General features: G+C 40.5%; 1 protein-coding gene across 3 annotated transcripts in view; it reads right to left on the reverse strand.

The window, feature by feature from the left end:
- Positions 1-403, reverse strand: part of tcf3b (transcription factor 3b) — a 28,950-nt gene extending 28,547 nt beyond the window's left edge. For 2 of the 3 annotated variants that reach the window (XM_060941456.1, XM_060941455.1), the window contains exon 1: positions 1-403. This exon is cut by the window's left edge and continues 225 nt beyond it. The gene's annotated coding sequence lies outside the window, so the exon portion shown is untranslated. The other variant, XM_060941457.1, reaches the window with a different exon arrangement.
- Between the last annotated feature and the right edge of the window lie 12,266 nt (positions 404-12,669).

Here is a 12,669-nt window from a genome sequence, read left to right on the forward strand (position 1 = left end):
CTGCCAGCCACACCACTTCCCTGTCTGCTCGCTTTGCTTTTCTTTGCTTTTTTTCTGTTGTTGCTACAATTGAGATGGATTCATTCTTCTAGTAGACATCTTAAAGCTCCTCCATCCACATTGTCAGCAGCAACAACGTATTCCTCCGCATGGAAAAGAGGGGCCTCACTCAGCGCCAGCGGTGTCCAGTTTCAAAATGCCCACAGGAGAAAACAGCTGTGTCGTCTCTTTCGAAGAAGTAAGAAATAAACATAGCAGGCAGGAAGCGCGAAACGGGGATTTAAGATGTACCGAGCAAGCGACACCGCGCAGTTAGTGTAAAGTAGAAGAATTACCAATGCGAACTATATATTTCCGCGGACGTAGATTGTAGGATAATAAGCCGTGATGCTACAGGAGCAGCACGCGATGGAGAGATAAACCTGCAAGCAAGCACCCAATAGGAGAAAGAAGGGAACTAACGGACGGCAAGAACATCCAATAAAAAAGTAGTTTTCCAGTTAATCCCCGCCCATTTTCATGACGACCGCGGTGTGCTCCAGTGAGGCTGTGTGAAGGGGCTTGAGATATCGTTTTTATTACTCTGTTTAACGTCGCCGCTTGCGCTGGAATTTCAGCATGGGTTAAAACCTGCTTAAAAAATAAAAAATAACAAGTGTATGATTTCTTAAAAGCACATTTAGTAATAACATACCAAATGTATTCCTTTTGCACTTGTTAATTTAAATTTGTTTGAATACAACTTTGTTTGGCTACGGATGAAGTCAGGGTCTACAAACAGAGGATTGTAATGTCTACTAACTCATAATACTAGTGCACTAAGGATAATGTTTGTGTCCTGTTTAGAGGTTTTCCACAACATAAACACGTTGTTATTATTATTATTTCTGTTTTCTCCCGACTTTTTATTTTGCAGCTAAATGTGAACACGGACAAGGAAGTGAAGTGGCTGTTCTCCCTGTGTGATTCATAAAGCTTCCTAGGGTTTGGGAAGGGAAGGGAAGGGGAGTCTGGGATCATCACACAGAGTGGGGGAGGGGAGGACTGGCCACAGAAACCTGGAGAGGCTCTGTCCCAAACCACGCTCTACCCTACTAAATAGTGCGCAGCCTGAGGTAACGTCTGATGGCCTGCCATTTTACCCCAATATAGTAGTGGATGTGGATTGGGACAGCGCATAAGAGTGGCCTCAGATAGATAACCGGCTAACTCCAGTTTACGTAACGCTCATGATGATTTCAAAAGAATCCCATTCAGGAGAAAAATGATCAGAGTTCATAATTGTTAGAAGAAGAAGAAATAATAATGAAATGTAAAATGTACACTTAACAAGTTTAATATGTTGGTCCAAGATAATTAATAAATAAAAATAATCATACACTCTCAGAAATGTAATTAGTTACTGGGTTTGGCACCATCAAAGATATCTTCTTGACCTTTAGTATTAACTTTTACCTGAGAAAGTGCATGTGTTGGCCCTTTAATTAGTTTTAGAGTAACACTTTAAAATGACCTCAGTGGTCCTTAAGGTCCAATTACAAGCATGTGCCTTAATTTTATTTATGATACATGTGCTACCAAAGGTACAAAAGAAAGCACAACTTTATTCATCACACACACGGGCGGCACGGTGGTGTAGTGGTTAGCACCGTCACCTCACAGCAAGAAGGTTCCGGGTTCGAACCCAGCACCCGGCGAGGGCCTTTCTGTGCGGAGTTTGCATGTTCTCCCCGTGTCCGCGTGGGTTTCCTCCAGGTGCTCCGGTTTCCCCCACAGTCCAAAGACATGCAGGTTAGGTTAACTGGTGACTCTAAATTGACCGTAGGTGTGAATGTGAGTGTGAACGGTTGTCTGTGTCTATGTGTCAGCCCTGTGATGACCTGGTGACTTGTCCAGGGTGTACCCCGCCTTTCGCCCGTAGTCAGCTGGGATAGGCTCCAGCTTGCCTGCGACCCTGTAGAACAGGATAAAGCGGCTAGAGATGATGAGATGAGATATATGTGATACATGTGCTACCAAAGGTACAAAAGAAAGCACAACTTTATTCATCACTCACATGGGTGGCTGCCAGCAGCCGGTGAGGGCCTTTCTGTGTGGAGTTTGCATGTTCTCCCCTTGTCTGCGTGGGTTTGCTCCGGTTTCCCCCACAATCCAAAGACATGCAGTTAAGTTGACGTGGGGTACCCTTGAGCAAGATACCTGACTCCTGACTGCTCCCCGAGTGCTCTGGTGTGGCTGCCCACTGCTCTGGGTGCGTGTGTTCACTGCTTCAGATGGGTTAAATGCGGAGGATGAATTTCACTGTGCTTGAAGTGTGCATGTGACAAATAAAGGTTATTCTTCTTCACTTGTGAAATTCCTCTCTGCATTTAACCCATCTGAAGCAGTGAACACACACGTGAGCAATGAGCACACACATACCCAGAGCAGTGGGCAGCCATGTTAACAGCACCCGGGGAGCAGTCGGGAGTTAGGTACGTCACTCAAGGGCACCTCAGCCCAAGGCCGTCCCATATTAACCTAACCGCATGTCTTTGGACTGTGGGGGAAACCGGAGCACCCGGATGAAACCCACGCCGACACGGGGAGAACATGCAAACTCCACACAGAAAGGCCCCCGCCGGCTGCTGGGCTCGAACCCAGAACCTTCTTGCTGTGAGGCGACCGTGCTAACCACTTACACGAAGATCCCCTTCATGGGAGCACCTCAGCAACAAGGAGAAGTACAGTTTGGTACCTTTATTTGTAGGAGTACACAGTCATTACATATATGTAATGAATTTATAACGACTTCAAATTTAATTGTGGTGATGGTGGTCACTGGGGAAAAGTGAAACGAAGAAATTGGTAAATAATAACATGAATTTCCCTTGAGTAAAGAGCCTCAGTAAATCGTAGTAATTAACCCCTAGGGTGTTGTATGGTGTGCATTGTGTATGGTTGTTACACATACCCTTACTGTTTCCACTGAATAAAGAAAACGTACTATTCCTGACATTTGAAAAATAATACTATCATATGTTGTTTTCCTAAAATAGAAAAGAGGTGATAATTGTAGTGTACTAGTGTTTGCAGTCTAGTTGAGCTCATGTAAGAACAGTAAGGTTCAGTACAGAGCTTGTAAACGCTCCAAGTAGTTTGTAGTAACAGCTGGGCCTGACATGGAGAGCAGGCACTAGGGCAACGAGACGGAAGGAGGAGGGTTGCAATGGACAAAAAAAAAGAGAAGAGAACGGAGTTAAAATGAATTACAGACAATATGATAAATGCCACAAATAATCCTGCATGTTTTGAACTCTATTAGCATGTGTCATAAAATGGAAATTGGAAATTCGCCAGATTTTGAACAGGCTTTTACACCAGCTAGGCAGAAGTAATTTCTGGAGATTTTCATATGCATGGTAGGACTCATTATCTGAGAGAGTTACTCTGTTGAGCCCTCCGCACTTCCTCCTAGCCATTCCTCACCCTCTGTCCTTAATTAACACCAGATGTAGAAATAAAAATTTGCATATGTTTTGTACATTTGTGTAAACATATAAAATATTTATTAATGTGGAAAAAAAACACCTCTGTATTTGAGTACTCACCTATGAGGGAATCAAATATTTTCAGTTGTGTTTATTTATCACGATATTATGCTTCTAATAGAGGAGCATGTATATTAATTAACATGTAATTATCATTTAATTACTGCCTGGAAAACACATACTACTATGGTTCATTTGTTAAAAGTTATTTCAATTTACTTACTTACTTATTTGATGGCAACACATGCATATTTTTATAAGCACTAGCCTGACTCAAATAAATAAGTGAATATGTATTTATAATGGTTAAAGTTGGTTATTTTATTGGCTGGATGAAAGTCTATATAATATACTATAGGCTTGCATATATTATGGGATTAAGCTACAAACACTGTGCATGGTAATTTTAGATTTTAGGTGACATAATAGTTAAGATAAATATACAGCTATTAAATTTGGACACTCTAAGTACTTGAAGCCATATGTGGCTGACATTGTATGGTTTTATACATTTATAATTGCTACTTCCCTGCATTTAGGGAAACGGCCAGATGTTCAACATGCAGTGCACTGCACTCATCGACTACCTGCAGTGAAGGTTGAGATCTGAGATGCATACGGTACTGATCAGACACAAAAGTAGGCCAGCCTACTCAGTGAGCCCCAAACCTCCACCATCCCCCATCCTTTCCCATCACTTCAAACACTGACTGGCTCTTGTCAGTCAGAGGCATTTTTCAATCTTTTGTTTAAGTTTAATGCTATACTACAAGTTACCTTTTTCAGTAGCTCTGCCAAATCTCTTTAGCTGCTTTTAGATCCAGTTTCAGAGCCGTTACATATTTATGAACTTTAAAAAAAAAATAAATAAAAGCTTTGCTTCACAGTATGCCTGCTGGTAGCCAAGGCTAGATTGATAGCTCTGGCCCACTGCCCATGTTCAGGGTCTATCTACACAGAAGGTGGGAGAGAGGGGGTGTGAGAGAGGAATCTATCTGTTTTGCTCGCATGGCTGACAGTAAACTGACCCCCGCTGAGCTTGCTTGATCGGAGGCCAGTAAAAGGACATCGAAGCTGAGACATTCACCTTAACAACCCCTCACTGCCTCAGAAAGGGACCATTTATTACTCCTATCTGGCTGTCCGTGACATCATGTCCTGGATTTTTTTTTTTCTGGTTACATTTCTACCGTTTTATTCATACAATCAGGCAAAAATACATAAACATTAACGAAGACAGCTGAAAAATAACACCAATGAAAAGAGCACTCGCTGCATTTGACTTGCTTTCAAGCATGAATTCATTAGCACAATCATGGGCTCCCACGAACAGTAACAGCCCCATACTGATACCAACACACCTGCCAATATGGAATCCCAGTGTTGTGCGGTTTGCTTGAGCAGCTCTTTCTCTGTCAACCATGCATCGGGTACAGTGAAAGGGGCACATGCTTCCTGTTTACAAACCTTAAGATCTTCTTCCATGATGCACAAACTTGGGGTTGTGTGAAAGAGCACCGATAAAACACCTGAACCAATGCATAGTTGATAATGCATTTAGAAGCATAATTTCACAATTATTTCAGAGGAGCTGAATATATATATGTGTGTGTGTGTGTGTGTGTGTGTGTGTGTGTGTGTGTGGAGAGAGCGAGAGTTTTTATATATTGTGTGAAATATATTTACATTATATAACTTATACTCTCTGAACAACTAACAAGGTGACAATAGAGAAATGCAGTTTGTGACCAAGAAAAGCAGGAGGGAAAGATATCAATGAGTGTATACAGGACGGATTGTGAGAATATTGTGGGTGTTGTGGGAGTTCTTGCTCAACAATAAGAGAATCATGTTGGTGTGCATGTGTGCGCGCACGTGTGTAACAGGATGGCGGGGGGGGGGGGGGGGGTATTATTGCTTTGTAAAAGTGATGAAATGATGTCTCTCTACAATGCAGCTGTTGCTGCCATAGACATGCAGCTATATCTATCTAGCTGGTATTCAATTTCTATTCTCCCCGTTTGTTTTCTTTACTCACAGCATATGCACAGGTTCTACAATTACTGATTGATAACAGTCATGTATGTGTGGAAGCCAATCCCAAAGACATCTTGTATATTTTTATAGTATTCGAACATTCTAGCAGTCTAGACTTCAATTAATTTGTTAAACTGACCATTCTATGAGACACTTTAATCATATTCATGTCTAATTGTAGGGCCCGAAATAACATATCAGGCTTGTACTGAAGGAAATATGATCAGGATGCCTGTCCTAATATTTCTCTTTTTTTTGTCCTCTTTTCTTTCATCTATTTTGCTCTCTCCCCTCCCCCGCTTCTTTGCAGATTAGAATTCATTAGCAATCAAAGAGCCTCCAGAGAGCACTGGCTCTTAATTACCCACTCATTTGCATTTTTGCATATTAATGACTGCAGAGTTTGGTGTGGCTTTTTTTGCCGCAATGGTTTAAAGGCACCTCGGGCTGGTTCTCTGGGGACCGAGTGATACCCGTAGGCCATGTTTCAGGCCTGTAGTGTCTAAGAGCACAGTGTGGGCGGACTGTGGTTAGGTGCACTTATGACACAGGGGTTAAAGGCCAAGGTCCCTAATCAACATATGAAAGAAAGATCTGTCTTCAGCATCAGCAAATTGTTGTCATATGGAATCGTTAGCGACAGATCCTGGCTCAGACACACTGCAACGATCGTGGTTTGTTTTTTTTCTATGGTATGACCTGATTTTGCTGCTTGTTGGTTAAGAGCATTCCAAATTTGTATGTTGTATGATTTTTTTTGTTTAAAGATCATATTTTAGTCATTTCAAATTGTAGCCTGCCAGGATAATTAAGATACATTCTTCTCTGTTGAAAAAAAAAAACCTATCCTGGTGTTCATTGTTAAAAAGGCAGCAGGAGTCCTTGCAGCTTCTGTCATTGCATGAAATCTCTTTCATACTCTTTCTCACAGACACACTTTAATACCCTAAGGAGAGAATAAAGGGGCCAAACATTTGTAAAGGACCTCCATAGACAGTTTTGTAATGCCCTACTAAATCAATCTATTTTGTAAAAACATTAATGACACCAAATAGCTGGTCTGTTCTACTTAATTATTAATTTCCATTTAACTCTCTTGTTTTATGAAACAACAAGAACAGGAGAGGTGAGACCTTGCAAATGACCTAAAATGTTATTACTCCCAAACTAAGTAAAGTAGTAAAATGCATAATAGAATACATTAGTTATGGAGCACCTTGGTATTAGGCCAAATGTACGTTCAAAGCCACACCCTATTTACTGCACTGTATACTATTTGGAACATTTTGTATCATGAATATCCATTATGTCCAAACTGTACCCCTGCTTTTAATTTCATACAAACAGCATCCGCTCTTTGAAAAATTACCTGGGATCATTTTTCCTGCCACACTCTCACAAAAAGGGTACTAAATTGTACTTATTTCTTGTCACTGGGGTGGGACCCTCAAGGGTGCATCTTTTGTACCTTTCGTATACGTCTTTTACCGCAAAAGGTGCATGTAGTCAGTGGTTAGCACTGTTGCCTCACAGCAAAAAGGTTCTTGATTCAAATATCATGGCCGACCGGGTCCTTTCTGTGCGGAGTTTGCATGTTCTCCCCATGCCTGTGTGGGTTCCCTTTGGGCGTTCCGGTTTCCTCCCACAGTCCAAAGACATGCAGATTAGGTCAAATTGCCCAGATGTGAACGTGAGTGTGAATGGTTGTTTGTCTCTGTGTTAGTGCTGTGACAGATTGGCAATCTACTCAGGGTGTCCCCTGCCTCTCGCCTGAAGTCAGCTAGGGTTGACTCCATACCCTCTCCCCCACCCCCTCCTCCCATTACCCTGATGGATAAGTGGATGGAAGGTGCGTGTAATGTAACTTTAAAGCGGTGGTGTCAAATGGGCACGTAATCCAATGTCAAGTCAGCTGTACAAAATAAAAATCAGTTTAGTAGATTCACAGCTACTCTTAATTGTGTTGAAAGGTACATTTTCAATGCATATGCAGACTGAACAGAGTATACCTACAACCTATCTGCTTACCCCCATCCCCTTGAAATTTTCCATGTTTTGTCGTATCGTGACCTTGTTTTGGCATGATTTCAAGTGTGATGAATTACGAAATGTACGTGATTTAAAAATTGACCTGTTTGGGTTTTATGTCGATTGTTTTTTAGCTTGCTAATGAAGACTTACTTATCATTAACACATTTTGTCAGTAGCTGAGTTCTTGGCCCTGCAAAATAGAGAGGTTATTGCTCTATTTTGCCTCCTAGTGGAATAAGAGTCACTAGTTCCTTTATAAATCTTTCCATTCACTCACTAGTCCTGACTATTTTAATTTAAACATGGATACTACTATATCTGCACTGGTCATTCTTCACTGTGCTTTCATTTGTGGCTACAAAATGGCAAAACTCCCTAAAATAGTGCACTGTGTAGAGAGAAGGGTGTTGTTCATAGAGACAGTGTACTCATGAAATTCCCACAATGCTTTGCGATTGGGTGGCGTTCAAATGATGTACGATAGCTGGTACAGGACACTCATGATGTACTGTTTGTATGGAACTGGGAGTAGAGCACCATGTTGAACACCGGGTAAGATTTACTGGGACATTTGGACACTTTGGGGGATGTCAGCTAAAACACTGTTGGGATAGCAATAAACATTTATACACAATGTTAAAGAGTAATGGGTATATTTACACAGTGGAATTTAATAATAATAATAATAATAATAATAATTATTATTATTATTATTATTATTAGTAGTAGTAGTAGTAAAATAATTTAATTCCCTTTAGTAATGTCCAGTCCAAACCCCACTTTGTCATATTGTTTGCTAAGTTGGCATTTTGTTAGCAATAAAAGAAAAAAAAAATTAGCAAAGAGGGCCAGAAACTTTTTAATGAAACGCTGTAGCACTTTATCACCACCATCTGGTAAGTCAGATTTGCCCACAACACACAAATAATAGAGCACGAAAGCCTCCAAAATCAATCTGGATTTATTTTAAAATGCAATTTTTGTTGTTTGTTGGCTTGAGTAGCTAAATCATGCTAGCTCCTCTGTCTGGTCCACACCATTTTGAGGTGTGATGGATGGTTTTAGGAGACTAAGTTTAGCACTTGTATACAGTAGATTTTATACACTTTCAGTCGTAATTTATCTATTATTATTATTATTATTATTATTATTATTATTATTAAGTTACAGTAGTGGTGGAAACCAAACAGCATTATCAAAGCTGGATTTTGTTCTTATATTTATAGCCTATTTGATTGTAACTAAATGGGTCCAAACTTTAAGAACTGAAAAACAGGTAGGCTTGTAAATAATGTCAACTTGGATCATCTTCTGTCGATGGAAAGTTCCTGAAAGAAAACTCGAAATAATGTCTAGAATATTACTATACACATTTAAATGAGGAGTCTAATAGTTCCTAAAAAAATAAATGCTGGTTTAAGTGTTTTTTCCCCCAACAAAACGGCTTCCTGGTTACAAAAACTTTAAGACCTCCTGAGTTAGATATGATCTGGTGTAGTCATATCTCTGTATCACTCGTTTAGAAAATACAGCAGGTTTTCCAGTTCATACCAAAAATATAAGAGAATTTCTACTGGGTCTTAAGTTGATGATTTGGCGCCATCTTGTGGCAGAAGAAGTGTATTGGGTATAAAACTGTTATATAGATTGAGTAGTCTTTAAAAAAGTGAAGCACCCACAGGTCTAGCGCCCCTGCTGGCTGGCTGCAGGATAACGTGTAGCACCACTCATCCCCATGTGTTTAAATGACAAAATAGCCTATTTTCAAAGCCATTTTTCTCATCTAAACCGTCTTTCCATTTACATTGTCTAATTCGAACAATTAGTTTTCCCTGTGCTGATATCTACACATTTTTATTTCCCCCCAGAAATTTGTTTTTTAAAATGTTATTCGACAACCCCAAATCAGAAAAAGTTGGGATGGTATGTTGAAATTGAAATTAATCTCATCTCATTATCTGTAGCCACTTTATCTTGTTCTACAGGGTCGCAGGCAAGCTGGAGCCTATCCCAGCTGACTACGGGCGAAAGGCGGGGTACACCCTGGACAAGTCGCCAGGTCATCACAGGGCTGACACATAGACACAGACAACCATTCACACTCACACCTACGGTCAATTTAGAGTCACCGGTTAACCTAACCTGCATTTCTTTGAGGGAAACCGGAGCACCCGGAGGAAACCCACGCGGACAACATGCAAACTCCGCACAGAAAGGCCCTCGCCGGCCATGGGGCTCGAACCCAGAACCTTCTTGCTGTGAGGCGACAGCGCTAACCACTACACCACCGTGCCGCCTGAAATTGAAATGGAAAATAATTATTTTTAAATGATCTTTAACCTGTATTGCACTCAAAACAATACAACAGCAGCACATTATATGATGTTTTACCTTTATGAATTTTATTTAATTTTTTCAAAATAAACACATTTCAATTTTGATTCTAGCAACACATTAAAAAAAAAAGTTGGGACACTAAAGCATTTTCCACTTTTAAGTATTGCAAGAAGGAATAGCAACATTATGAAGATGTTTAGGGACTGAAGACACCAAGTGATGAAGTGTTTCAGACATTATTTTGTTCCATTCTTCCTACAAACAGATCTTAAGATGTATGGTGTCCATTCTTGTCATATTTTTTGTTTTAAAATTCAACACATTCTCTACTGGGGACAGACAGGACAGGCACCCTCTTCTTCCACAGCCATGCCTTTGTAATGTGTGCAGAATGTGGTTTTGCATCATCTTGTCGAACTATCCCTGGAAAACATGGCGTCTTGAAGGCAGTAATGTGTTGCTCCAAAATCTCAGTGTACTTTTCTATATTATTGCTGCCATCATAGAAGTGCGAGTTGCCTTTGCCAAGGGAACTGACACAACCCCATACCATGACAGACCCTGACTTTTGGACTTGTTGCTGGTAACAGTCTGGATGGTCCTTTTGTCCGGCACACACGGTGTCCATTTCTTACAAAAAAAAAAAAAAGACCTGGAATACTGATTCATCTGACCACAATATACATTTCCACTGTGTGATGGTCCATCCCAGATGTCTCCGAGCCCAAAGAAATCGGTGTTGCTTCTGGACACAGTTAACATAAGGCTTCCTTTTTGGACAGTAAAGTTGTAACTGCCATTTGTGGATGCAGCTTCGTATTGTAGAGCTTGAAAAAGGTTTGCAAAAGTAACCCCAAGCCCATGTGGTTATATCAGATATAGATGGTTTTTGATGCAGTGCCATCTGAGGGATCAGAGATAATGGGTGTTCAGCTTAGGCTTGCCCGCTTGCCCTTTACACACTGAAATTCCTCCAGATTCCTTGAATCATTTAATGATATGCACAGTAGAGTGTGAAATATCCAAATCCCTTCCTATCTTTCTGTGAGGAACATTGTGTTTAAACATTTCAATAATTTTCTTACGCTTTTGTTGATAAACCGGAGATCCACAGCCCATCTTTGCTCCTCAAAAGACTTTCCTAGATACTGGCTTGATGAGGTTCTTGCAAGCAAGGCATATTCTGCACAAACTGACTACTGCCATGTTTTGTATTCTGTATTATATATTGCATATTTTTGATTATTAATTCATATATTATGTAATCTTATTCATGCCTTGCACTGTGTAGTACTGCGGAGCTTGCACATAAACCCTTCACTCTATTATACATACATATAAGTGATGACTAATAATAATAATAATAATAATAATAATAAGTACCCAATTATAAAGTGTTATTTACTTCAAGTCTGTCTGTTCCTGCGTCTGCTACCAAAGGTGCCATGTTCTAAATTGTTTCACACACATCTAGATGTGATAGCAGGACGTGAAAGCTGAAATTCTGGGCTGTCGTCTTGTATTCATCTTTTGACCTAAAACACAAATGTCTCCAGTGTGTAGCAAAAACAAAAGAATTAGCCTTACAGTTCCAATACTGTTGAAGGGGACTGTATGTGGTCTTTGAACATCCCATTCCAGATTTAGTCCTCCTTTGCTGTTATAATAACCTCCACTTTTCTTTGAAGGCTTTCCATTTGACCATGGCTGTGGAGATTTACCTATTCAGCCACAAGACCATCAGTGAGGTTGGGTGAGGAGGCCTGGGGTGCAGTTGGTGTTCCAGTTCATTCCCAAAGGTGTTCAGTGGCGTTGAGGTCAAGACTGTGTGCAAGACACTTGAGTTCTTCTACTCCAACCCTTGGCAAACCATTCATGGTTTGCTCTTCAAGCTCTTCATGGAGCTTGCTTTGTGCACAGGGGCGTTGTCATGCTGTTCATTAATTCCAGTGAAGAAAAATTGTAAATGCTATAGCATACAAAGATACCCTATACAGGGGGCGTCATGGCTCAGGCGCTATACCATAAATCTGGGGACCTGGGTTCGATCCCTCCCCATCTCTCTCCCGCTCATTTCCTGTCTCTACACTGTCCTATCCAATAAAGGTGGAAAAAGCCCCCCAAAAAATCTTTAAAAAAAGATACCCTATACAATAGTGTGCTTCCAAATTTGTAGCGGTAGTTTAGGGAAGGCCCACAAACAGGTGTGATGGGCAGGTGTCTATATACTTTTGGCCATATAGTGTAAATTCACACCTGGGGCAATTTTGCATAGCCATTTCACCTATTGACATTTTTGGGAAGTGAAAGGAAACCGGACAACCCGGAGGAAACAGACATGTCCCCATGTCATCTCAAGAAGTTTGTCCTTGCCACTGTTATCTCTAGCTTGTTCTTTAGGGTTTATATGTAAATCCATATCTAGATTTCTGTAAAGCTGCTTTGTGACAATGCCCATTGTTAAAAGCACTATATAAATAAATTAGAATGGCGCCGAATTGAATGGGGGAGAACATACAAAACTCACAAAAAGCACAAACAGTAACCCAAGCTCAGTATCAAATCAGGGATTCTGGAACCGCACCACCATATTGCTTCTTACATTCCAATCTTTACTTGATAAAATTGTATCATAAGTCTGCTTGATTGATCTATTTGACTTTACTGACCTGTAAGCTTACACTCACTGTCCATTTTATTAGGAATACCTGTACATTCATGCAGTTATCTAATC

Source organism: Neoarius graeffei, chromosome 15 (assembly GCF_027579695.1).
Source record: "Neoarius graeffei isolate fNeoGra1 chromosome 15, fNeoGra1.pri, whole genome shotgun sequence".
NCBI lineage: Eukaryota > Metazoa > Chordata > Actinopteri > Siluriformes > Ariidae > Neoarius > Neoarius graeffei.